This window comes from Puma concolor, chromosome A1, assembly GCF_028749965.1.
Source record: "Puma concolor isolate L17-30 chromosome A1, mPumCon1.1.hap2, whole genome shotgun sequence".
NCBI lineage: Eukaryota > Metazoa > Chordata > Mammalia > Carnivora > Felidae > Puma > Puma concolor.
The window spans coordinates 106797869-106825702 of NC_141667.1; the positions used below are offsets into that span (position 1 = coordinate 106797869).

Genomic DNA, 27834 nt, shown 5'->3' on the forward strand with positions numbered 1-27834 from the left:
TATTATCAAAAACATATGTAGATATCCCCCTGTGTAACAGGTGAAGCTTAATTCTCTTCCCCCTGACAGTGGGCTGGACTTAGTGACTGACTTTCAAAAATAGAAAAGAGGAAGGGAAAAATAACTTTTCAGTGGAGAAACCTGACAGACAAGGTCTTAACCAAGTGATCCAGGTTAACACCACCTGGTAAGTCATTTGCTCTCATGTGCCCCTGATAGGATGTGATGAGAAGGGGCTTCACCTCTGTGGTATTCTCTCTCAAAATCCCTAAGTCCAGTCTAATCATGAAAGAACATCAAGCAAACCCGAGTTGAGGGTCATTCTACAGAATACCTGACTAGTACTCTTTAAAACTGTCAGGACTGTGAAAAACAGGGAACATTTGAGAAACTGTCAAAGATCAAAGGAGAAGGCAGACAGGATGACTAAATGCAATCAGTGTAGGATCCCGAGCTGGCTTCTGGATCATAAAAAGGCCATTAGCAAAACACCTGCTGCCATCCAAATAAAGTGTAAGTCTCGTTAATTACGTACCAATGTTAATTTCGTAGTTTTGCCAAGTGTATTAAGGCTATATAAGATAATTATGTAGTGGAAAAGTACAGTGAAGTGTCTTAAAACTTCTATAAATCTAAAATTATTTCAAAAAATTTAAAAAGTTCTCGCATAAGAGAAGAGAGAGAGGGAGAAAGGAAAACTGGTGGGGAGGGAAGGCAAAGGCCACAGAATGGAAGGAACAAATGAAAATCTCAATACTCGAAGCTTCTTTTAAGGAAACATTTAATCCCAGTTTTTAGGAGGTTACAGAAGTAATCTATGTGAAAGAAGACTGTGATTAGGACCATCCCTGAAGATGAAGAGAAGCAGTCAGATTTGAGATGCATTTTGATAGAATCTATATATTAAAAAAAACCTATATAGAATGGGAAAGAAATCAAGGAAAAGTCAAAAATTTTCTGCACCAATATACTTGGAGGGGAGAACAGTTTTGTTTGGACATGTTTCGTCCAAGATGATTCTAAGAATTCCAAATAGAAATGTCCAAAGAGGTGGATGGACTTCTATTAACCTGGGTTCAGAAAAGAGGTCGGGGCTGCAGATACCCTTTGGAGTCATTGCCGTCTAAGACGGTATGTAAAACCATAGGCTGGCTGCGACAGGAGGAGTGAGAACATACAGAGAAAGATGCACACCTTTATGCGTTGTCAGGAGCACCTTAACATTTAAAATCTTCAGGTGGGAAGACTCATGCTACATGTTGCTAAATGAAGCTGTGCACTACGTAGCAACTATGGTTCATTTTATTTTGTTTTGTTTTGTTTTGTTTTTGTTTGAAAGAATGTGCACGCGAATGGGGAAGGAGCAGAGGGAGAGAGAATCTTACGAGGTAGGGTTCCATCTCACGACCCTGAGATCGCTACCTGAGCCAAAACCAACAGACAGATGTTTAAGTGACTGAGCCACCCAGGTGCTCTGCAATTATGATTCTTCTAAACAAAAGAAACTGAGTAAGACTACAAATAAAAAAAAAAAACAAAACACCTATCTATTGGGTAGATACCAGTTCTCACACGGGATGACAGGATGGTATCACAGACGATCAGAAAATGGACAGGAACCAGAAAAGTGAACCCTAGAAACAGCCCAGTTAGAACATCCCCACAACTGAACCTGAACTCAAGCCCAGCCTCCACGGAATACATCTTAACTGTCCCTGTGCCTTTCCCGCATTGCTCCTGATGGGCTCCCATTCCCTGTGAGTATTAGGGTCATCACAGCTGGGTCTCTGCCTCAGCTGTCAAGAAACAGAGAAAAGGAATACTAGCTCCCTTCACCAGCAAAGGGGGAGGTGGGGCCACATCTACCAAGACCCGTACTCTGGAAGGAATATCCTCCAAGAAAAGTAACACAGACACATGGAAGTTCTGCAACCTACCCTCTCTCCAAGAAGGAGAAGGAGAAGGAGAAGGAGAAGGAGAAGGAGAAGGAGAAGGAGAAGGAGAAGGAGAAGGAGAAGGAGAAGGAGAAGGAGAAGGAGAAGGAGAAGGAGGAGGAGGAGGAGGAGGAGGAGGAGGAAGAGGAGAAGGAGGAGAAGAAGAAACTAACAAAAAACCCAAAAACCCAAACAGAATGGCAATGTCTAGCATATACCATTTCCTCACTACTCTCCAGAAATCATTAAAGTTTATTTTCCCCCATTTCATCATTCCTTAATTAGTCATTGGTAGGCTCACCATTTTATCATGGGTTACTACAACTACTCTGCATTTACAGACAAACTATTAAGTTAGGGAGAGGCTTCAAAGGACCAGGATGTGCAGGGCAGCGTATCAGGCAATGTTAGGGGCTCCTAAGGAGGAAACGAAAGATGGCAGATTTAAAAGCAGGTGTGAGATTATACAGTTTAACCTGAATGTGTAACTGCTAACGGTGGAGAGAAAATAGAAGGGGATGAGGTAATTCAGCTCAAGCAGTGTTTTTTGTTTGTTTGTTTTTAAGTAGGCTTCTGAACAGTGAGATCAAGACCTGAGCTGAGATCTAGAGTGGGACCATTAACCAACTGAGCCGCCCAGGTGCCCCCAAGCACAGGTTCTGAATGTAGCCAGGCTACACATTAACATCATCCAGGGAGCTTTTAAAAATGCCAAGGCCTGAACCCCACTCCTGGAGATGTACGGGGAGTTGTTTGAGTAAATTGTTAAGGGGACTTAAAAGAACTAACCTCCACTAAAGGACAATGAGTTTGCATAAATCATTCGCTTTTGGATTTTTTTCTTTATGGTATATTAGTTTTCTTTCTTTTTTTTTAACATTTATTTATTTTTGAGACAGAGAGAGACAGAGCATGAACGGGGGAGGGTCAGAGAGAGAGGGAGACACGGAATCCGAAACAGTCTCCAGGCTCTGAGCGGTCAGCACAGAGCCCGACGTGGGGCTCGAACTCATGAACCGCGAGATCATGACCTGAGCCGAAGTCGGACGCTCAACCGACTGAGCCACCCAGGCGCCCCGGTATATTAGTTTTCTAACTGTCACTAAGAGTCACCTTTTAGATTTTCAGGTATTTCCTTTGCAAGTGGGAAGCCCTATAGGGCAAGGAAAGGTACCCCGAGTGGAACTCCCTCTACCTGGAAGGGTGCACAACTAGCTAGAAGTACAGATTCATCCGAGAACTGGCTCTTGTAAAGAAATTATTTTGGCCCCGTTTTTCTGGCCTCCATATCTGAAAGTCACTTGTGAAGGCAGACACACAGGTCAGAGAAGTTCATACTACAGAAACAGATCTTACACGACACTTGGTTTAGAATCAGAGTAGTAGCCGACAGCAGCCTACGTTCAAACAACACTTGAAAAATCTAGTGAACAGCCCATGAAGTCCTTGGTTTTCTGCATTAAAAACTTGTACATGAAAGCTGGAAAAGCAGTAGGTGCACCTCCAAAGATATACTTGGACATTCATACCATTCGACCTATAAAAAAAAAAAAAAATCACTAAAATCCCTCAGTGGGAATTTGAGAGGGGTGGAGAATCCCAAAGGATCTCCCTTTCTTGCAGGTTTTATTTCATTCTGCTTGTGTATCTATAACCATGATGCACTTTAAATGTATTTATTTGCGGTAGTAAAGTTCAACAAGATGCACCACAAAAATCAAACACAAAATGCTTGCTGGGTTTTTATACCAATCTTACTTGATCAAAACCCCATACTCACTTTCTCTGAATAACAGAAGAAGGTAAATATCATCTTGTTTTCTTGCCAAGCTGGCTTTTTCTGCTATGAACCCAAATAATCAGCTATCATCTTCATGTCTTGGCATTAGGCTTACAGGTTCGTTCTACAGACAAAGTTTCTAAGATATCACAGTATGGCTATCCGTCTCTTTTGGTTTTGTAAGATCCTACCAATAAACGCGCGAAGAATTTTATAACAAAGTCACCTGGCTGTCTGACAGGACACTCAAGTTATCCCCTTGGAAGCCCAGGGGGGACCTGCAATTGCCCACAGCCACAAAGCCAGGCGATGCTGGCAGCAAAATCTAAACCAGAGTCATCCAGTTCCAATTTCCCCCCTACGAAGCACTGTGAAAATGTCAGACAGTGGGCAGAGGGGTGATGTGAGCCGCTGAGAGGGGGTCTGAATGAGTACACATGGAGAGAGGGCTGGAATTAGTAACAAAAGAGGGCAGTCTTTCCTCTAAAGAGGAAGAAAGGTACAGGTGTGAACAGGTGCCTTTAAAGAAGAGCGAAGTCAAAGTGAAGCCATTTACTTGGAGTTCTGTAATTTCAGAAACACCTAAGTCAAAATGCTCTACCGAGGGTGAAGCCAAGGGGCATGTGCAGGGATTAAAGCAGGCAAAATGGGTGTCCTTTATTCTATCACACACTTTTTAATAAAGGCCTTTTCCTGGGGGGGAAAGGATTCCATTTGCTGTAAAATGTAGTGTTGAAAAACCTGGAATAGAGGTCTTTTTATAGTATGCAGTAGGACCAAGAGGGGGAGGTCATCAGTTTTCTTTAAGGAGGGTGAGCACTGCTTGTCGGTCAGCGATGTTCCCTGTCATTTGCGATAACAACATCTGGTAGACGAGAGACACTATTCTCAACCTCAAGGCTTAACTCAGGTTAAGTGAAGGTAATGATAAAGTTCACTGTTTGGCCAAAGTCAGTGGGTTCAAAGATGGCATGTGATTCAATCTGAGAAAACGAGATGCAAAACAGTGTTTGCTCCAGGCTCCTGAGAAAGAACTCCCTACCTCTTCCAAGAGAGCTAGCAGGAAAGAAGGAACGTTAACCCCAGGAAGCTAATGGCAGTCACAACACAGACCACGGAAACTGGGTCTTGGGTGGTATCTCTCATACATGATTCAGGAGCCAGATTCTGGGGGTTGGGTAGGCAACCTCAGGAGTCAGGCAAATGGGTATTCCAGAAAAGGGAATTAATGTAGCAACGTAGGGTGGAATGAAACAGTACACAGCTCTTTGTAAACTGGGAAAAGCTGGAACTGAAGGAAGGTAGAAAGAAAAAAACCCACAGGAGAAGAAAACAGAGGCAGAAATAGAGTCAAATCACAACGTTTTCTGAAGAGTCTACCTTTAACCTATAGGCAATGAGGAGCTCCTACAACATTTTATTAAATTAAAAAAAAATTTGTGGGGCGCCTGGGTGGCTCAGTCGGTTGAGCGGCCGACTTCGGCTCAGGTCACGATCTCACACTCTGTGAGTTCGAGCCCCGCGTCGGGCTCTGTGCTGACCGCTCAGAGCCTGGAGCCTGTTTCAGATTCTGTGTCTCCCTCTCTCTGACCCTCCCCCATTCATGCTCTGTCTCCCTCTGTCTCAAAAATAAATAAAACGTTAAAAAAAATTTAAAAAAAATTTGTAACGTTTATTTATTACTGAGAGACAGAGAGACACAGAACGTGAGCAGGGGAGGGGCAGAGAGAGGGGAGACACAGAATCTGAAGTAGGCTCCAGGCTCTGAGCTGTCAGCACAGAGTCCGACACAGGGCTCGAACTCATGAACTGTGAGATCATGAACTGAGCTGAAGTCAGTCGCCTAACCAACTGAGCCACCCAGGCGCCCCTATTAATTTTTTTAATGTTTATTTATTTTTGAGACAGAGTTTGTGTGTGCATGCATGTGAGCAGGTCAGGGGCAGAGAGAGAGGGGACCAGAGGATCCAAAGCAGATCCTGTGCTGCAGTGAGCCCTGTGCAGATCTCGAACTCATGAACCGTGAGAACCTGAGCCAAAGTCGGATGCTCAAATGAGTGAGCTGTGCAGGTGCCCCTATACCATTTTAAATATGAGAAAAAGATGGTCAAATCTACATCTTAAAAAGGATCGCTTTGGCATAAGGGTGTCAAATGTCTTACTTAAGACAAACAGGAAAGGAATAAGGTGGTTTATGAAGTTGTCAGGAAAGCACGGTAGAGTAGGGACCAAGGAAGAGGCGGTGGGGAGGGCAGGGAGGAGCAGATTCATGAGACAAATGTTGCTGGATCCACAAGCATTGAGAATAAATGCTTAACTAATGGGAAGGTTTAAAACCTTAGGAGCTAAGGGCAAGGTGCCATGCCGAGATTAGGAAAAAGGGCCATTCAAAAGGGCCACAGAGAACCTTTCAGAAGTTAAAAGAAATCTGAAGGTGGATGAGGGGATAGCAAAACCATTCAAGTTAGACCACAGGGTCCCTGATGGGCAGGAACAGGAGATGAAAGTTCCAGAGTAAGGTAAGAGCAAGGGTCAGCATCCTGGGTCTTTCTTACATGAAAGTTACACATCAATCATCACAAACCCCTTTTCCACTTGATGATTCGTACACACGGGGTGGAAATGGTTTTTCTTTACTAAGCTCATCCACTTAATAACAGTCCCTCACATTTACTGTGTGCTGACATCATTATCTTATTTCATGCACACTAGTATTTCCATTTTACAGAATCGAGACACAGACAGGTTAAGTAGCTTCCACAAGGTCACAGAGCTGGGAAATGGCTTAGCCTCTTGGAATCCACATCAGCCGGAGTCCAGAGCAGTTTAATTATTTTTCATCCCCAAGGAAGACTTGCAGGGTCTGCACTGGGACGCCGCCTCATGTCGGCTATCGAGCTGCATTCGTAGTTAATAACACACTGGCAATTACTCTCAGGAAGGGGTACTAACACATTTCTGCGGCTCTTTCTAAGCAAATTTCACACAAATCATTTCTTATAGATTGATTTTATTCTAAGCAGAGCCTTGAAAACACGTTACTTTTAACACAGACCTTTTAAAGTTGAAAAAGCATTACAAGTCAAATATCCAGCTAATCCCGAGTAAATGACCAATGAAACAGGCTTCCTTTACCAGCTGCTTTCAATCGTCCCTGAAGTTTTCTAAACATGCTACCTCTTTGACTTAAAAAAAAAATCAAGGCTGGGAATCAGACATTTGCATTCACAGTGCATTCCCCAATCAGTATTATATAAGGGAAATCTACCTCCTAGGTCAGTTTCTACACTTCCCTGCATGGGTTGTTATATTAATAACATCTCCAGTTTACTGAGTGTTTACTATGTACTAAACGAAGGGCATTCATTTCTTCAAGATTAGTAGCTTCTAGCAAAGTGAACTTTTATGTGCTTATTTTGTTCTCTAAGAACAAAGGACTATTTCTTTCAAGAGAAAGTGTGTCCTTTTTGAAATTAAACAAACTCCTTTTGATCCAGTTAAAGGAGCCACAGTCTGTCAAAACAAAAGAAGCTAAACAAGAAAACATTAGATCGACCAAACTTTAGACTGAAAAAAAAAAAAATCCTTATTTAAGCTAACTGTATACCTGAGAATGATTAAATGGACAAGATCTAGATTCACATACACATATAGTCTAAAAAAACTTTCCTTACCTTCTCTGGGACTCAGTTTCCTGAATTATAAAATGAAGATATGACAATTGATGTCATTAGGTGTTGAGAACATTCACGAGAACACATGTCCTGCATTTAGCCCAGTTCTCAAACATGAAAGCACCCTAAATGTCAGCTATGGCTATTTTAGCACACATGACATGAGGTACCCAGGGCACAAGTGAAGAGCTCTGATAAACACAGAACGGGGGAAAATCAAAGAGGGAGCACACAGGATCCCTACTTTTCCTCGCTCAGTGTGGAATCTGGACACAGTTCTGTGAACAACCTGGAAGATTCAAAGCAAATCAAGCTTCAGTGAAATCACACACTGTTACTAATCATCACGAAAATGCCTGTAGCAGATCAACCACAAATGCTAGATATTTAGAATTTTAATTGCCTTGAAGACAGTGCAAGTTTAGAGGTCCTTCAGGACTATAAAATTAAGGTCATTGTGGACAAGTTTTGTGATTTTCTTTTTTCCCTTAGAAGAGTCTTATGAAGACCTTGATAAATACACGTATCAGCCCGGCCACTTAACTATGTTTCTTGTTACTTGGGAAAGCCTGTGACCTACAGTGAGCTTAGATAAAAAGGCAACACTGCACAGCTGTGCCCCACAAGGCTTTGCAATTTTTTCAGTTCTTCCATCCATTACCCGCAAATTATAGTAAATTCAAAATATTGATCTGCACACCCCTATATGGGAAAAAAGTTACCATCGACTTTTATTGCTTATTGTTGGCTACAATTCCCTGGAATCAATAAAAGCTACAATGTTCATAAGCTTCTAAAAGCTAGTTAATATAGTGGATATAAGATACCTCTTAGGATCAGTATGATTCTATAGGATTCTTCAATAGAACAGTGGCTGGCGAACATCTTCAATGTTCAAAAGCCTTATTTGATTTTAGAATCTTCTCATTACCCAGGACAATGTGTCAATGACTGGGAATAAAAATGAAGCAATTACAAAGAACCCCCCCCCCCCGGCCCCCCGCCTTAACAGATCTTCACCTTTACCTTCTGGATCCCTTGCATTCCTACACTGATATCACTGTCCCATCTGGGGGCAATTATTAAGCACTGTGATCATTTTTTTTTTAATTTTTTTTTTTCAACGTTTATTTATTTTTGGGACAGAGAGAGACAGAGCATGAACGGGGGAGGGGCAGAGAGAGAGGGAGACACAGAATCGGAAACAGGCTCCAGGCTCTGAGCCATCAGCCCAGAGCCCGACGCGGGGCTCGAACTCCAGGACCGCGAGATCGTGACCTGGCTGAAGTCGGACGCTTAACCGACTGCGCCACCCAGGCGCCCCAAGCACTGTGATAATTTTTTAACAAGTGTACCTTAACACCAATTTAGCATAAGTTTTCTTGACGGTAGCTTCCAGGTTCAATCAGAGGAGACCAGTTTGCCCGTAAACAATATTTCAACTGCCCCTAATTCAAAGAATCAATATCCTTTTATGAACCAATTTTTAGAAATCAGATAATAATTCACATGTTCCATTAAAATTACAGACAACCTTAATACAAAAAGAAAAGGGCTTTTTATAGAAACAGGAACCAGAATTGGATGAGACTATTTGACCAGTGATAGTGAATTTATTCAGCTGAGATTAATCATTTTTATTTACTGAGGACACCTCAGAGTTTACCTAGCAGCCACTCTTCTGAAAGCCCATTTTAGTGTAGAAATTTACTGGCAAACCAGCTCCAGGGAGCTCTTGAAGGGCTGTATGGAGCTAATACCCACAAGTCTGCTCTCTTCAGACACTCTCCTCCATCTAAATGCAAAAGACAACACTTAAAATGTACATATAAAATGTACGAGGGTGATGGAAGATTAATGACACACATATTCAAATAATCAATAATGTGACTTAAGCCTTTAATGGTACTGGAATTTATTGTAAAGAGGTCACAGGATAAAATAAACAAGTGGCTTGGAGGGGATATATTTTACTTAGTAAGTAGTTCTAGTTGATAAAGGATACGGTATCTGACTCTTTAAAATCATTTTCTCCGATGCGCTGTTTCAAATAACACCAGCTGGAAGATGCTGGAATCGGGAATCCCAAGATGGACAAACACGAGTTGCGGCATCTCCTATTTCCTGCTTCGCGCCTCCCCCTCTAGAACCACCATGAACACTGTCACTGCTGAGCCTGCTGCCACAGTGCCACCAATCAGGTCGGCTCTGGTAAGCGCCAGGCACTGTGCTACATGTTTTCTCATACAGGATTCTGCCAAAGATTTGACGCCACCCTGCAGTTACAGGAAGGGTTACCACCATTTTCTCTGATGGGGACACTGAGTACTGGAAAAGTTAGGCTGTGGTTTGCTCAAAGTCAGAGGCTTCCTGTAAAGGATAGCAGAGCCAACACTCAGGGAGGATGACCAACACTGTTTCCATACACGGCACCAGCCATGGACATTCAACCAACATTTTCATGTGAGAAATAATAAATCCTTATTTGTTTAAGCTACTATTGGTCTTTCTGGTACGTATTTGCAACTGAATATATTCCAGGGACCCTGCAAACCTTTTCTAGTCACCTCTGGAGCAGTGTATCCAAAGGACAACGTGGCATCACGACAGCCTATTGCCATCAACTCCAAGCATTAGAAGGGCTGGAGCTTGTACCCAAGGAAAATGACCAAATGCTCCTTAAATTAACATTAGATTTTATGAGAAACCAAAACTTTGACAACATTGATTACAGATCCGTCGATGCGGTTCCTTTCTCCAAAACAGATTTGGGAGGGCTGCCCAGCGTGTGTTAATGACTTTGAAGTTAACTAAAGAGACTCCAAACTTAATGGCATCACATTTGTGACAGTTAATTAGCAGAAAATATTACAGTGCAGTGAAGTTTTTGCCTTTTTTTTTTAAAGCATCAAAAGCAATAAAAGGCTTTGGGTTTTTAATTGCTTCTTCCCAAAGACTGAATTCTGCTCTTACTGCTAAGACAAAATCCTTCTCTCAAAGTCAAAATGATCCCTTGTGATGTTTTTGGATCACAGGAACTACAAAACAGGTGGATGTTTAAGTCTGAGACCTAAGAAAGTTTTCATAAGATGGCCTCTCATTTTTGTTGACTGAAAAAATAAAGCAATTTGCAAGCAGGAAGATTTTCCCTTTATAACATGTGAATGTCGCCATTTGTAATTCAGGGGTGAGCTTAAGTGGTTTCCACTTTGGTTTCTATTACACTAATTAGGTTCTTCCTTTGAAAAAATAAAAAGCGTAATAGACCTTATTGTATTGACATGCTTACTATATTACACAGAAGCTTTGTGTTCTCACAATGGATTACACTGGATTACCTTGGAAACCTGAAACTGACAGTTAATTCTGGACTCACTATCTATAGAATAAAAACAAACAACACTAATAGTAAACGCTGACAAGACATATGTGTAGGATATTGGAATAACCGTATGCTTATCTCATTCAAACTATAGTGAATAAACCTTAAAAAAAAAAAACCCTGACAATACTATAAAATATCATGAACAAAGAGGGGGAATCAACCTTAGATCATTAAAGAATACAAAGTGATGGTCTAAACTATCTTTCAAAGCCACACTATTTAGACAAGCTAATGAATTTACACTAATGCTCTTAAAGGCTTCTATTCCTTTTAAATACTACCTTAAAAAAGAGAAAGTAAACTTAATTACACTGAATTGAATTATGTATCAGAACAAAACAGCCAGTACCTAAGTAAAAAAGACTATTAAAGAATTATATCTTTTTTTTTTTAACTGAGGTATAATTGACATAGAACACTGCATAAGTTTAAGGTGTGCAACATGTTGATTTGATACATTATGTTGCAATATGGTTGCCATATTCTACTATGTCACTTAATTATTATTGCTTCTAGTGGTAGGAACAATTAAGATCCTGTCTCTTAGCGAGCCAGCTCCATGTTTATCATACAGTTTCCTGGTCTGTAAGTGCTGTACTGCATACTACAAGTCCAGAACTTATTTATCTACTGATTTCAAGGATGTGCTCTTAAACCACATCTCTTCATACGCCCCACCCGCTGGTAACCACCACTCTTGGGTTTTGTTTTGTTTTTTTGAGTTTGGGTTTTTTGTGCATTCCACATAGAAGAGATTTTATGTCTCTTTTAAAGACAAACTGTAAATATAAACATCCTTCATGGGAAATGCTATATAGTGACTGAATCAAATTGATAACCCACACATGCCTAGGCTCACCAGGATGAATGTGTTTAAGTGGCAGAGTCTCAGAGAGGTAGCCAGGCAGAATGGCTCAGCATACTGGTTTAGGGGGTGCCTGGGTGGCTCAGTCGGTTAAGCATCTGACTTCGGCTCAGGTCATGATCTCACAGTCCGTGAGTTCAAGCCCCTGTGGGGCTCTGTGCTGACAGCTCAGAGCCTGGAGACTGCTTTGGATTCTGTGTCTTCCTCACTCTCTCTCTGCCCCTGCCCTGCTTGTGTGCTCAGGCTTGCTCGCTCTCTCTCTCTCTCAAAAATAAATAAATAATTTTAAATAAAAAAAAAAAATACTGGTTTAGGAGTATGGCCTTGGGCAAAGTACTTAACTTCTCTGTGGCTCTCTTCTCTCACTGCAAGTCATAGATAATAATAGCTCATAGTGTTATTATGAGGATTCAATGAAGTAATACACATAAAGTACCTAGATAAGTGACTGGCATACATCAAGCATGCCAATACCAGGTTATTATTCTATTCTAAATATTCATGCACAAATCTGACATTACAACCTAAAAGTTTTGCAATTTAAAAATATAAAGTGCTCCTCCACATAATAGGTAGTCATGCTGATCTATCCTCTGTGCACCAAAGGACAGATGAAAACCAACAATAAATTTAAATATCCTCTGAGCCTGCTTAAACGAAAGCTTAAAGAATCTGTCTTCGGATTTCCTATTGATACTCTGAGGTGCTTTCCAAATGAGCTCAGCTACTTTGAAACTAAGCCAAAACAGATTACCTAGGAGGATGTAAATGCCCTTCCTCAAGCATGAAGTCCATCGCAATGGAAACCAAACTTCCTAAAAAGAAAGCCAGATTCCATTTTTATCCACACACATGCTAAACAAGTCGGCATATGTTCCCCGCATCCTACCCTGCATATTTTAACCAGACCCTTTTTACCATGTGTGGGCTTCATTAAATTGCAAGTGAAAAGGTATTTCTTGCTCTGACCACGGACAGGGCTAGATCTGTTGCCTATGCTGCATTCTGTATTTTTCTCAGTCCACCTTTCATCAATAAATAACAGTGTTGCTTTAACTAAAAAGTGTGGAAAATTCTGATTGAATTTTCCACTTCAAAGTACACAAAATCATTTCATCTAACATGCTGTGTTGGAAAATCCATGCTCCATTCTGACCTCCTGTTGCAGTCTATTTCAAGTATCGGTGATGCGCCATGTCACGCTGCATGGCTGCTGAAGGAGAGTAAACATATTGACTGAGAAATGTTTTGAAAAACCCCTATACCACACAGATCCCAGCCACTGTCAAAAATCACAAAAATGTTTGCATTCTGTCTGTGCAAGAGCATGACCGAGCTCTAGGAGAAATTCCCACAATAAATAAAACCAGCTACTTGCATAACTCTCCATCTAAACTGGACCGTGCTGGGCTTGGGGCGAGGGGGGTTGGCGGGAGGACAGGGTTCAGCCCAAATAATGTGCTCAGAGGTGTATAAGAGAAGACGTTATTAACTGTGCCCTTCCTTTCACCTATTTGCAAGGTTAAAATAAAATTTAGCAGAAGAGATTACCACCACTACAGAGAAGGCACAACTCAGCCGGCAGGCAAGGAACACACCGAAGGGAAGGTAATATATTGATTGACCTTTCCTTCCAATTGCAGTCTAGGCAGCAAGCTGTCTTTTTTCATTTGGAGGGATATGACAGCTGACCTAGCTTATTTTCCTGGACTAGCAAACTAGGACAGTCCTTGGACAAGTTAGGCAGCAGAGACCATATACCCTACGATGACAGAGTGCTGTAATGCCAACACGGCTCTAAGTGGAAACACTGAACAGGAATGCTGTCATCAGATAGGCATCTGGGTTAGAGCTCTTCTTACCTCCAAAAATCAAAGCTTCCCCATCAGAAAACGGTGGGGAGGAGGTTTTCCAGGTGTACAGAATGGCCGTCAATGTGAATTATTCATATTCCCTGACACAAACAGGAACAGGGTCCACATGATTTAATATTTCCCAAAGAATTTTGCTAGCAGTTATCCATTGAAAATAAAAACCTTAAAGTTCCTTGACTTCTGTATTCAATTAAGCCGGGGAAGCACCTAATTAAATACAGCACGGAGCATTTACTTAAGTCAGGATTTTTGCCATTATTAGCATTTTACCTAACAAGATCAAGGGGCACAGTCAGCAGTGTTCCACAAAATAATGGGTCCCTGGAACACTCTGGGGGGAAACCCCACTCAAGGCATGTGGATCCAACATGTTCTGAGAAAGGCAGTTTCACCGAGCCCTCGTTTTAGTACAATGGTAGGACAATCATAAGAAAAGCAGAGACAAAAATTATTGCTGTGCAATATGCCACTTACTGCACTCAGTCACTCTGAATTTCACAGTCTTGTATTGTACTATGATGAAACAGCTAGGTGACCGATGCTGTCATTCAATCAAGTGTCTCCTACTATGCCGTGCAAGACTGTACAACTAATCCAATGGGAGACAGAAAACGAGAGCTACACAAACAAATCCCTTGTGCATCACAGGGATCGGATCTCCAAAGAATTAAACACAAAGCATAAAAACACTACTGTTCCATAGGCCTAGAGTTCAAGTGACAGATAAACCCAGTTAATAAATAATTAAAAAAAAAACTATTGGGGTGTCTGGGTGGCTCAGTCGATTAAGCATCCACCTTCAGCGCAGGTCATGATCTCACAATTTGTGAGTTCGAGGCCCACGTCAGGCTCCATGGTGACAGCTCAGAGCCTGGAGCCTGCTTCGAATTCTGTGTCTCCCTCTTTTTCATCCCCTTCTCAACTCATGCTCCGTCTCTCTCAAAAATAAACAAACATTAAAAAAATTTTTAATAAAAAAACCTTATTACTATGTCTATATTTATAACAGCAATGGAATCACAGAGCTGGTCTCCTATTTATCAATGGCCAAGAACTTATCTTTGTTCTCTTTTTACCACTGGCAGATTTCCTGATCTTCTTGAACATTATTTACTATTTATGAGACTTGCACTTCCACTTAGGATGTAGACCATCACAACATACCATTACTCTCAACAATATGAATGAAGATATGAAGAAAAACAAGACATGAAAAGTGTAAGTTTGGCTGTTTCTTCCCTGTCCTGCCATTCCACCATGGTTGAGAGCTAGCCATGGGCCTCTTGCTTCAAGAATTTATAACTTGGCACAAAAAAAAAGACACTCACATCAATGGAACAGAATATAGAACCCAGAAATGGACCCACAAATGTATGGCCAACTAAGCTTTGACAAAGCAGGAAGAGTATCCAATGGAAAAAAAGACCATCTCTTCAGCAAATGGTTGCTGGGAAAACTGTACAGTGACATGCAGAAGAATGAACCTGGACCACTTTCTTAACAACATACATAAAAATAAACTGAAAATGGATGAAAGACCTAAATGTAAGACAGGAAGACATCAAAATCCTAGAGGTGAGAGCAGACAAAAACCTCTTTGACCTCGGTTGCAGCGACTTCTTATTCAACATGTCTCTGGAGGGAAGGGAAACAAAAGCAAAAATGAACTATTGGGACCTCATCAAAATAAAAAGCTTCTACACAGCAAAGGAAACAATCATCAAAAGTAAACGGCAGCCGACAGAATGGGAGAAGATATTTGCAAACGACATATCAGATAAAGGGTTAGTATCCAAAATCTATAAGGAACTTACCAAACTCAACACCCAAAAAACAAATAATTCAGTGAAGATATGGGCAAAAGACATGAATAGACACTTCTCCAAAGAAGACATCCAGCTGGCTAACAGACACCTGAAAAAATGCTCAGTATCACTCATCATCAGGGAAATACAAATCAAAACCACAATGAGATACCACCTCACACATGTCAGAACGGCTAACATGAACAACTCAAGCAACAACAGATGTTGGCGAGGATGCGGAGAAAGAGGTGGGACTCTTGCACTGCTGGTGGGAATGCAAACTGGTGCAGCCACTCTGGAAAACAGTATGGAGGTTCCTCAGAAAGTTAAAAATAGAACTACCCAGCAATTGTACTACTAGGTATTTATTCAAGGGATACAGGTGTTATGTTTCAAAGGGGCACATGCACCCCAATGTTTATAGCAGCGCTATCGACAACAAAGTATGGAGAGAGTTCAAATGTCCATCAACAGATGAATGGATAAAGAAGATGCAGTATGTATATATAATGGAGTATTACTTGGCATCAAAAAGAATGAAATCCTGCCATTTGCAACTACGTGGACGGAACTAGAGGGTATTATGCTAAGCAAAATTAGACAAAGACCTTACTCATGTGGAATTTAAGATACAGAACAGATGAACCTAAGGGAAGGGAAGCAAAAAATAATATAAAAACAAGGAGGGTGACAAAACATAAGAGACTCTTAAATTCAGAGAACAAACTCAGGGTTGCTGGAGGGGTTGTGGGTGGGGGGATGGGCTAAATGCGCAAGGGGCATTAAGGAAGACACTTGCTAGGCACTAGGTGTTATACATAGGGGATGAATCACTGGAACCTACTCCTGAAATCATTACTGCCCTATATGCTAACTTGGATGTAAATTAAAAACAAAATAAATAAAATTACAAAAAAAATAATGGAGCGAAAAAAATAACAAAGTTTATCACTTTTTTCTTTTCAGGTTAATTTATGCTCTCAGCTTTTTAAATGATTTTTTAAAACTACAATGTGGTAGCTGACCTAGCTGGTTTTGACTGTTAAGGGAACAGCAACAGTCTGTCATCAACCTTGGAAATAGGAGGTTTTGCTTCTTTGTGAGTCCATAATTTTGAGTAGGTCAAACATTTTGAATAAATCAGTAGAAACTGAGGTAAATAATACACAGGTCCAGAGAAATTGTGTCTCTTCTATGTCACACACCTTGACCGGGGTGTTAATTCTGCTCTCACCTGAGCTGGGTCTCGATATCGCGGTGACCCACAGACAAGAAGAGAAACAGGCAATGCAAATGGACGGGCAGATAACCAAGATCTGGGTGTTACTGGACAAAGACTCAAAAGTAACTATGCTAAAGGATACAGGGGCAAACATGTACAACAACATCATTAAACATATAGATTTCTATACAGAGGTAAAAACTACAGTCATGTAATGAAGAACAAAAGGGAAAAGGCTACACTAAAAGATAAGACACCAGAATGAAACGGACTTACCGCCAAGTGGGCAGAGCAAAGTTTAAGTCAAAATGATAGGTATTTTCCAAAATGAATCACCAAGAAAAGCAAAACAAAACAAATCCAAAAGCTAAAAAGTCCCTGTAAGACCCGTGGGACAATATCCAACAGCTTAAGTAGGTATACACAGAGTCCTAGAAGGAGCGGATAGAAAATGAGGTAGGACATTTATTTGAGAGGACACTGGCTAGGACTGTCCAAAAAAAAAAAAAAAAAAATGATGCAAGGCATCCATCCACATATTCAAGTGGCTCAGTGAATCCTGAGGAGTATAAATACAAAGAAAACCATACTTGGGCACATCACTGTTAAATCTCTTTTGCAGGCAGGAAGCAGGAAGCAGGAAAAAGTGTGTGATGCAATGACAATGCACTGCCACCCCTCAAAAATTCACGTACAAGTGTCAAAACAGACAATGGGGTTATCTAAATATGCGATCCACCTACCACAAGATAGCCTGGGCTGCGAGCATTAGCCAGCAAGTGTGTCTGAGCTGCTGGGGATGCTCTTTCCAAGCATTCTACGAAACAAAGTCCTTCCAAAACACCACTAGGATCCACAGAATCCCCAGGCAGGATAAGAATAGCCTGGCTAAATGTCTAAATTACTTTTTTAGCGATGCTGTTTATGCTTTTCTTTTTGCCTAAGGGCTAGAGGCAAGCAGGATACAGAAATCCTTGAAGACAAAAGCACGATTTCGGTAATTCGTCATAAATCTAGCGCCAAACTAGATAACCTGTACTTAACCCATTCTGTGATCTTTTCACCTCCAAATTAAAAAGATTTCCTACCCCCTTCCTCCAAATAAATTGGTAATCTCATCTTGGTCATTTACGTGTCACACATGTCTCTGATGACTCTGAGAAAAGTCAACAAATGTAATTTACCAGTTTTTTAAAGCCCTTTAGGGGGAAAAAAATCCACGTAAGGACAAAAGATGCTGAGCTATAACCATTCAATGCACCTATGTATACATACTTAACCTGTGCCAGCTGGGGGAAAAAAAAAAACAACTGGAGAAAGATCACTGCTGTAAGAACCTGTTTTCAGGAAGACCAAGGGGCCAAAGGAAGTATTTTCTCCTCCTTAATGTTTTCAGTTGCAACATTGCAAGCAGACTTAAAGTAAAAATTCCAGCAACTGAAATGCTGAAAACCACATTGACCGTGATCTTTATGTTTGTTCTTCTTTTTATCAGTGTTTTGAAACCCAATTCCATCCTTTTCTTAAAATCAAAGGCAAACAAAACCAAATACCTTTTACTGGATAATGAATCATGTGCTGGAAAGCAGTATCAGGAAAGACATAAAACTCTAAAAATAACAATAGAAATTTAAAACATTCTGAAAACTGCAACTCTGAAAACTAGGGTTTTTGTTGTTTTGTGGGGGGCTGTTACATGGGTAGAGTCACATAAAAGTTCATTGACATCTGCACATCTTGGGTACGTGTTACTCTTTTAAAGTTAATTTTTGAGAGAGCTCAAGTGGAGGAAGGGGAGAGAAAGGGAGACAGAGGAGCCCAAGTGGGCTCTCTGCTCACAGTGCTGACAGCAGAGAGCCCGATGCAGGGCTTGAAGTCACAAACCAGGAGATCATGACCTAAGCCAAAGTTGGACACTTAACCAATTAAGCCACCCAGACACTCTGGGTATGTGTTACTCTTACAGAAGAATCAATGTCTAAGATCTGTAGGACAATATCAAGCTTAAAATATATGTCATATTGGGGTGCCTGGTTGGCTCAGTCGGGTAGGCGTCTGACTTCAGCTCAGGTCATGATTTCATGGTCCGTGGGTTCAAGCCCCACGTCAGGCTCCGTGCTGGCAGCTCGGAGCCTGGAGTCTGCTTTGGATTCTCTCTCTCTCTCTCTCTCTCTCTCTCTCTCTCTCTCTGCCCCTCCCCAATCATGTTCTGTCTCAAAAATGAATAAACGTTGAAAAAATTTTTAATATATGTCATATCTCAGTCAAAATATGTTTTAAAAGACTAGGTAGGATTTCTTCAAAAGGCAGCAGTCTGTGCTAACCTTCAATCAGAACACAAAGTCCCAATATCTAACTACAAAAAGGATGCTAAGCATATTCTACTGGCATTGAATTCCAAAAGATACGTTTTAGCACCATAATATGAATGCTTTAGTAGTGGTTTTATATCACACCTTACAGAATGAGTAGAATCCACTTCCCTCAGAATTACTTGTATGTGTCTAAGTATAGAGATGTTAGGATTAAAAAAAAATATGGGGTGCCTGTTACCCAATTTTGCACTGAATTGTTAGAGGAGTGTGGAATTCTGTCAAAGCCAAAATCCTCATAAATTGGGATAAACACACACAGCAACGATAAGGAGCATAAACACTTTTCAGACACTTTGCAGCAATACAGAGATTTATAGCAGTGGATGACCAGATGGAAGAGAGTGGTATGTAGGCCAAGGGATGTATCTGGCACTTGAGGCAAAAAGAACAACACCTTAAGGAGAGCGGAAGCCTTCCTTGTGAACCCTGAGAAATACTGGCAGGTACAGGGCACCCCCTGGGAAAGAGGCAGAGCCCCTCCTAATGATGAGAGAGCAAAAGGCAAGCGGAGGACAAAGCACAAGCTATCCTTCTGCCCCATCCAAGGCGGGACATGTGTGACATTCCTCAGGCACTCCTGGCTGCCCAAGAACCAAGGAAAAGGGAAAAACAAATGGTTAACGTAGAGATCACAGTCATGCAGGACATGAGACTCCATCAGTCTGCAACTGTCTTAATGATTTACATGGGGAAAAAGGAATTTTATCAATAGCCAACCTTCCAGGAACCTAGAGACTCAATTTCCTGGGACCCTGACACCACCTTCCCCTCCACAGGACAGAAAATCTTAACTCCTCAGTCACTCCTCACAACCCCGGGCCAGCTCTTTCTGCACACAGGTCCTGTCCCCATGCTGTAATAAAACCACCTTTCTGCACTGAAGAATTCTTTCTTGGCCAGCAGCTCCGAACCCGAACACTTCAAACCACATCACTACGATGGTGGTGGCCAAGCATATAACATGGAGGCCAAGTACAGGCACTAATTGCTTCTGAGCCCTGGCTTCCCCTTGTCCTAGCTCTGTGACCTTGTACGAGTTGTTTAACTTCTCTGTGCTCTCCTGCCAGAGGCAGTGAACTGGACACAGATTGCCGGAGAGAAGATCACCATATAAGTCCCAAAATTCAACGTGAGATTCTTCTTGGCCATGAAGAAAAGAATGAATCACTTGTAATGTAGGAAGACATGATGCTCTGAATGTGAGGTCTCTTGTCATAGCTGACCAATGGGGCCCTCAGGAGTCGAGAGTGAGCATCAAAGATGGCTGCCCAATAGAGTTGAAAAAACTGACAGCAGAGATGAAAATATCATTGATCTCCCCATTAGAACATCCTCCTTATGATCCAAATCATAGTAGCTTTTATCTATTTATGTCTAACTAACGTCCACTGCTCCATTTCTTGTACGCTTTAATAACAGGAGGTTGCCGGCAATTCACTGAAAGACCTCCCTGCTTTCCTTCACGAGTTGTCTCTGCTCCTCAGTCAGACCTCACAGAAGCAACTCACTGTGGGAAAATCAATGAAAAGTAGGGTTTTTTTTTTTCTTATTCTTTAGAAATACCCAACCACTGCAGCAATTTTTTAGAACGTTTTATATTTCGATTGTTTTTGCTTGTAAAGGCTTATAGTCCTCATGAGGCTGTTCTCCAGCATCATAACTTAGTGCCCAGTAAAAATGACAGAAGTTTTTGTTTAGTGGGGTCGCCCATCCTGTTCTGTTTCCGGATCTGGATGCTCACTGCACAGGATTGTTCAGTTTGTAGAAATTCATCAAGCTGTATACTTCGGAATGTGTAAGATATTGCAACATAAAGTATGATATACATGGAGACACTCAACATACACGATGAAAAACAAAAGTGTCCACAAAGTTCCAACTGCCAGACACGTGCCTAGGGCACCATGTATGGGAACTTGTCTATTCCTCCCTCCCTCAGCTATGACAAGAGACCTCACACTCAGAGCATCATGTCTTCCCACATTACAAGTGATTCATTCTTTTCTTCATGGCCAAGAAGAATCTCACATTGAATTTTGGGACTCCAAGCCAAAGTGACTGGGTTTGAATGCTGGCTTCTGACTTATTAGCTGTGGGATCTTGTGTAGGCAATCTAAGCTCAGAACATGCCTCAGTTTCTTTGCCCACAAAATGGTGCTTAAGGTACCACCCTCCTAAGGTTGCTGTGAGGACTGAAGGAATTAGCCCAGGGTATAAAGCACCCAGAACCATGTGGGGCACACGCCAGGGCTGTGTAAGTGTGAGCTATCCCAGGATCTGTGGTAGCAATCCTCCCCTCACACCAAGCTGATTTCACTTGCGCAGCATACGAGTCTCCGTGACAACGTTACCTCCTGGTCTAAGATGGCGGTGGCTTGTGGACATTCAAGTGGAGAAGATAGGGTAGGGTTTATCATTCTGCTCAGCCCAGAGCCCCTGATGGTTACCCGTCAGCTTATTTACTTGACACTACTTTCCACTCATTCCCAGACACCAAGTAACCTTTCACATGCCCTGGATGGGTATTCAGCTATCTGCATGAATTCCAGAAAAATGTCAATTACATGGTGTGTGTCTATTTATTTTATTTTTTAATGTTTATTTATTTTTGAGAGAGAGGCGAGCACGAGTGGGGGAGGGGCAGAGAGAGAGGGAGACACAGAATCCAAAGCAGGCTCCAGGCTCTGAGCTGTCAGCACAGAGCCTGACACGGGGCTTGAACCCAGAAACCATGGGATCATGACCTGAGCCAACGTTCGACGCTGCAGCCAGGCGCCGACTGAGCCACCCAGGCGCCCTGCTGTGCATCTATTTTTAATTGACAATCAAAGTGCAGTAGTAGAGAAGTGAATTTTTAAACTTGTTTACACATAGTGACATGTTTTAGGCTCTTTCCTCATCGCTACAGGCCTCCCGGCTGCTGTTTCCAACCACTGGGCGTTACACAGAGGCATCCAGCCTATTTTCTCAGTCACACTCTCAACTGTGTACACCCACAATGCCCCCAAACTTTCTGGAACGACAGTGTTGCAAGAACCATCTGTGCACATGTCCTTGGACAGAGGCCACTTTTTCCAGATTGAGACGGCTGGGCTGTGGGGCAGACCACGCCCAGTTTAACTAAGAGCTGCCAGTCTACTCCCCTAAACAGCCTTCCAACTCTATGGGATGGCTGCAAGAGGCCACTTTGGTACAACAACCTTCGTGATGAGGGAGAGAGTATTATTCCCCCAGTGTACTGATGAGGAAAGACGAGCCTTTCCCTCAGCCTCCTAGCCAGTACACATCTGCCTGATCTCAAAGCCTGTGTGCACCCTCCCCATGGAGGGTCACCTCAAGGCCATGCCTTCCATGCCAATCTCGCGTCACACTCCCTCCATTCCGGTCTGGCGGACAACTTAACTGTGGGCAGTATGGAATGTTCATGTCTACATTCATGCTGCTTACAATGTCCTGTTCCTCCTTCAAGACCAGATGAAAATTCACGAGCTCTAGGCGGCCTTTTCTGATTGCCACTCACAGATTTCGATTCAAAATCAATACCACACTAATACTGTTTACCACACAATTTATTATTACCTTGGCTTTATTTATTTGCTAATTATATTACATTCCTGAAGGTAAGCAGCCAGTCCTGTGAGGTACATTCCTCCACACCTAACAGACTGCTGAGTGTATGGTACGCATTCCTAAGTACACACTTTTAACAAGGCAGACAATCACCTGGTGTAAAATAACCCTTTATTTTACAAAATAAGAAAAAAACTCTGCTTGAATAATAATTAAATAACAACCATGATAGCAGTAATCATAACTTCAAGGATGGCTCCAATTTGTTGGACAGTCCTTAACCGCCTGTGTGGGAAAAACTTCTCATCCATGATCTCATTTATTCCTCAAAACAATCTGAGAAGACGGGTATTATTTTGTTCCTCAATTTTCAGAGGCTTTCTTTCGATGGTTGGTCCAAAGACACAGCTGGTAAGTTTCACATATGGACTCCTGCCCATTTTAAGTGTCACCAACGTTAATTTGTAGATGGCTGATGTGAAAACAAACAAAAACTATAAACTGCCTCGAAAATTTCTGATGGAAATCCACCACCTCTAAAAGCCTTTGTAAAAAAAGTTTACACGATACAACACTTCATGCGACTAAAATACTCCCAGAATCATGACACCAACGGGTCTCTCCAACCCTTTCCTCGTCTTCCAACCTCCTTAAACTAGGGTAACAAGTACTACATCCTCCAAAAAAGAAATTACTCTTTAACACTTGAAATCCCTGGGACTAGGAACGTGTATTCATTACCATCCAGCAACTCCATACATAATAAGGCTCAAAATGTAGATATTTTAAAACCAAATCCCTTAGTGTTCAACAATCAACCTTTTTTTTTTTTTTTTTTTTTTGCTATTACAGACAGAAACACAATGCCCTGATTTCAAATTGCCATTATTCCACATCATCTATGCAACCGTGAACTCTGCTCACCATAGCTTCTTGCCTCTTCTGGTTTCTAAGGTCTCCAAGACATTTACTCTTCAAACAGGTAAAAAAGTGAAACAAGGATCAATCTTAAAATGTTTATGGTCATGAGAAAAGAAGACCATCTGCTCTGAGATAGCTCTGGGCTGATTTTCCCAGCAGGGGAGCCCAGGTTTTATAAACCTTATTCTCATTAAAAAAAGGTAGAGAAATTGCTGAGAATTAGTATAAAGTATTTTCAGGCCCGACAGCAGACTAAAACAATATATTTTAGAATTATATGTGGGTTTTTGGTAGTTGGATGATCTGTGCATTCAGGGTAAGTTTGGTTTGTTTTTTAAAAGAGGACAGAATAAGGGGCGCCTGGGTGGCTCAGTCGGTTGAGCGTCCGGCTTCGGCTCAGGTCACGATCTCGCGGTCTGTGAATTCGAGCCCCGCGTCCGGCTCTGTGCTGACAGCTCAGAGCCTAGAGCCTGCTTTGGATTCTGTGTCTCCCTCTCTCTCTACCTCTCCCCCGCTCATGCTCTGTCTCTCTCTCTCTCTGTCAAAAATAAATAAACATTAAAAAATAAAAAATAAAATAAAAGAGGACAGAATGCTCCAATACCTTCTGGTTTTGAAATCTATTAGATGCTATGCCTACCACTATTTACTCTCACATGCTCTAATTTTAAGTACGATCTTTATGAACCTATTTATTCTGGATCAGCAAAGCCACCAACAGAAAATGACAGCTCATTGAGAATAACTCTTCATCATCCTTTTGTGCTGAAATGCCAGAGGATTTGAAAAGTAATCCTCTGTTTTCTCCTGTGTTCTTTCCTCGTGGACTTCCCGTCTCCCCAGATCATGTCCCTGATGCTCCCATATCAAATTGATTTTTATTTAACAGAGGCCTTTACCAGCTCCACAAATAACTGCACTGTGGTCTTTGAACTATTATTCCTAGTGCTCGTTTTGCTTCATTCTTTGTTCATTTACTGTGTTAGAGCATTCATACTGTGGGATAGACAGGTGAGCATATTCTCAAAGTGAAAGACATTTTTGAAATTCCCAGAGGACAAGCTTAGCCAATCAGAGGTACATTACTTACCTTTGATTTCTTCCTACCCCTTTACTCTTATTCAAATAAAACAGATTTAAAAGCTTGTTTTCCTATACTTAAAGCACAAAAGCCTTTCTAAGACTGAGAGAAAAAAAAAAAATCCAGACTGAAAAAAAAAAAGCCAATTCCTTGAGCAGACAATGAGCCCCTTATGTCTGGTCCATATTTTCCCCATAGCTTTAACATAATTCTGTTCTAAAAATTAACTTCCACTAAAGACACTGATAGGAGACTCCTAATAATAATGCTTTGCAAGTAATGAGGAATGATGTCATTGGTAGATAGATGGGCTTTAGGACTGAGAAACGCCATTCAAAAATCTCAGACTAAATGGTGAAGTGACTAGTTATAAATAGCCTTGAGGGAAAAGAAAAATAATTGCTTGGCTTGATGAAGAGAACATTTCATATACTCTCATTTAACAGATGAGAAATCTAGAGCAATGGGGGCTCAGTGTTAAATGGCTACCCCAAAAGCTGGTTTATGGCAAGTCCCGATGCACAGCCCAGGCTAGTATATTCTTCCACCACCTAACTCTGCTGTAGGGAAACTGAACATTTCTCCCTGATCACACTTCCTTCAAGATTACACAACACCGACTCCCAACAAAATCAGTGCCCTCAAGAGATCTGGCAGCTGGTTTACCATAAATTGTTTCTGACCCCCAGAAGGTGGGCACCTGTAATTTGCAAGAGCTCTTTACTACAGCTCAGGTTACTGAATTGAAAATGATACAGTGCAGATTCTAAAGCAATGTGCTTATAATGAAAGGTCACCGGCTACACAGATGCACATTTCCATTTGCTATTTATTGTCCAAGTAACATATCCACACAGCTAACAGTGGCTTCCCCCATCACTTCCTATGTAAAGATTTTTAGGCTCTTCTCAAATTTCTAGTACTGCGACATTTGGGGGAGAAAAGGACTCGACCCTTAAACCTTATTTGGCAACATGGCTGAACCTATTCACATAGCACATTAAGGTACCAGGTAACTTCTTTACAGTAGTTTGATGACTTCCTCTTAAAGTCTATCTAGAAAAAGAAGCCATGACTCTTGCTCAAAACAAAACAACAAAGAGTCTCGCCGCCATTAAAAGAAAATCAGGTAACCTGTAGTGTAATAGGGAATACATTGCATGGTGAAGCACAGTATTTCTAAAAATGCCAAGGAAGAATGAAAGGAATACGAGAAGAAACAAAGAGGAGGAACAAAAGCACATGCTGAGTGGAGTCCTTAGAACACCATTGACCAAGGGGACCTACTGGGTATAACATGATGCGTTAGTACCTCAATAGCTAAAACTCTTAGGTGCAGTCCAAGAAAGACCTCGTATATTCTGAGCTGTGCTCTACTTCAGCAAAATTCACTTCTGACATGATGAAACCATCCAACTTACTCAAAGCTGGCTTATTTCTTCCCCTCACACACCAACAGAACTTCCATGAGTTCATCACAAGCGTTATGAACCAAAGCAAATCATCTGAAGGAGCTTGGGGAGGGGACGCCCTAGGCACTTAACAAATGTAACAAAGGGCTATGACATCTGGAGTCCACTTCCAAATATTTCAGCATAAGCAATGTAATTTTATGCATTGGTTATATTTATCCCCTATACCACTGTCAGTGGCCCTGATCACAATTTACTACCCCAGAGTGGTCAACTAGTGTTACATCAGAGGTATCCACATTTCAGTCAACACTAGAGGTTTTGCCAATTGGCATCACGAAATGGGTTTTCATTGCTGAAGTCAAAATCAGTGGCTTCCGGATTGGCATAATGGGTGTAATAAACAGGCTCTCGTTGTTGAAACTAGTGGTATTTAAGGTAAGGAGGCAAAATCAATTTAGAGATATTCTTTATTCTGGCAAGAACAGGGCTTAAGAACCTAGGGAAGCCTTGGGGCACCTGAGTGGCTCAGTTAAGCATCTGACTCGTGATTTCAGCTCAAGTCATACTCTCACGGTTTGCGAGTTCAAGTCCTGTGTCAGGCTCCACGCTGACAGCGCAGAGCCTGCTTGGGATTCTCTCTCTCTCTCTCTCTCTCTCTCTCTCTCTCTTTCTATCCACCCCTTCCCTGTGTGCTCCCTGTCTCTCAAAAATAAGTAAACTTTAGGGGCGCCTGGGTGGCTCAGGCGATTAAGCATCCGACTTCGGCTCAGGTCATGATCTCATGGTCCGTGGGTTCAAGCCCCGCGTCGGGCTCTGTGCTGACAGCTCAGAGCCTGGAGCCTGCTTCAGATTCTGTGTCTCCCTCTCTCTCTGACCCTCCCCCATTCATTGCTCTGTCTCTCTCTGTCTCAAAAATAAATAAAACATTTTTTAAAAAATTAAAAAAAAAATAAGTAAACTTAAAAAAAAAAAAAAAGAATCTAGGGAAGTCTGGAACTTCTACTCTCAGGACTGGTACCTGAGGACCAAAGGCTCAATGGCCTTATATCCAGCAGCTGGGTCAAGGGACCCTGTTGTTAGATGCCCATTACAAAGGCGAGAGAATCCTGCCTCTGTAAAGTTGTTAGGTCACTGACCTCGAGTGGAATTTGCTGAAACGATCTGGCTGGAGGCCAGAGAGCAGGGATTTCACCAGGACAGGACAGGTTTACAGGACAGGCTACAGGAATGCTTTGTGCCCATTTGCTGGTACATGTTTGCTTACTGAAAGTCTGTGTGCAGGAGGCACACTCGAGGTGTGTGGGATTAGCAAGCTTTACCCAAAACCTCAGCCACTCTTCTGTGGCTACTGCTATTTGTTAAAGAGAACCTAAGACTGGAGCATGACCAAACTGTCATAAGAGTATTCTCAACAAATATGTAACACAGAAATGTAACCCTGGAGCCCACCCTCACCAAGTCTCAATACCTTGGGAGTTGTACACATCTGCTGTTAAACACAGCCATTTTTGGGGCACCTGGGTGGCGCAGTCGGTTAAGCGTCCGACTTCAGCCAGGTCACGATCTCGCGGTCCGTGGGTTCGAGCCCCGCGTCGGGCTCTGGGCTGATGGCTCAGAGCCTGGAGCCTGTTTCCGATTCTGTGTCTCCCTCTCTCTCTGCCCCTCCCCCGTTCATGCTCTGTCTCTCTCTGTCCCAAAGATAAATAAACGTTGAAAAAAAAAATTAAAAAAAAAAAAAAACACAGCCATTTTTATGAATTAATAATATCTAAACTGAGGGGCACCTGGGTGGCTTAGTCAGTTAAGCGTCCCACTTCGGCTCAGGTCATAATCTCGCAGTTCGTGAGTTTGAGCCTCGCCTTGGGCTCTGTGTTGACAGCTCAGAGCCTGGAGCCTGCTTCAGATTCTGTGTCTCCCGCTCTCTGTCCCTCCC

At 41.9% G+C, this 27834-nt stretch overlaps 1 protein-coding gene across 9 annotated transcripts in view; it reads right to left on the bottom strand.

Moving 5' to 3' along the window:
• MAST4 (microtubule associated serine/threonine kinase family member 4) overlaps nt 1–27834 on the bottom strand; it is a 567430-nt gene that overhangs the window by 279554 nt on the left and 260042 nt on the right. The gene's annotated exons all lie outside the window — the stretch shown is intronic.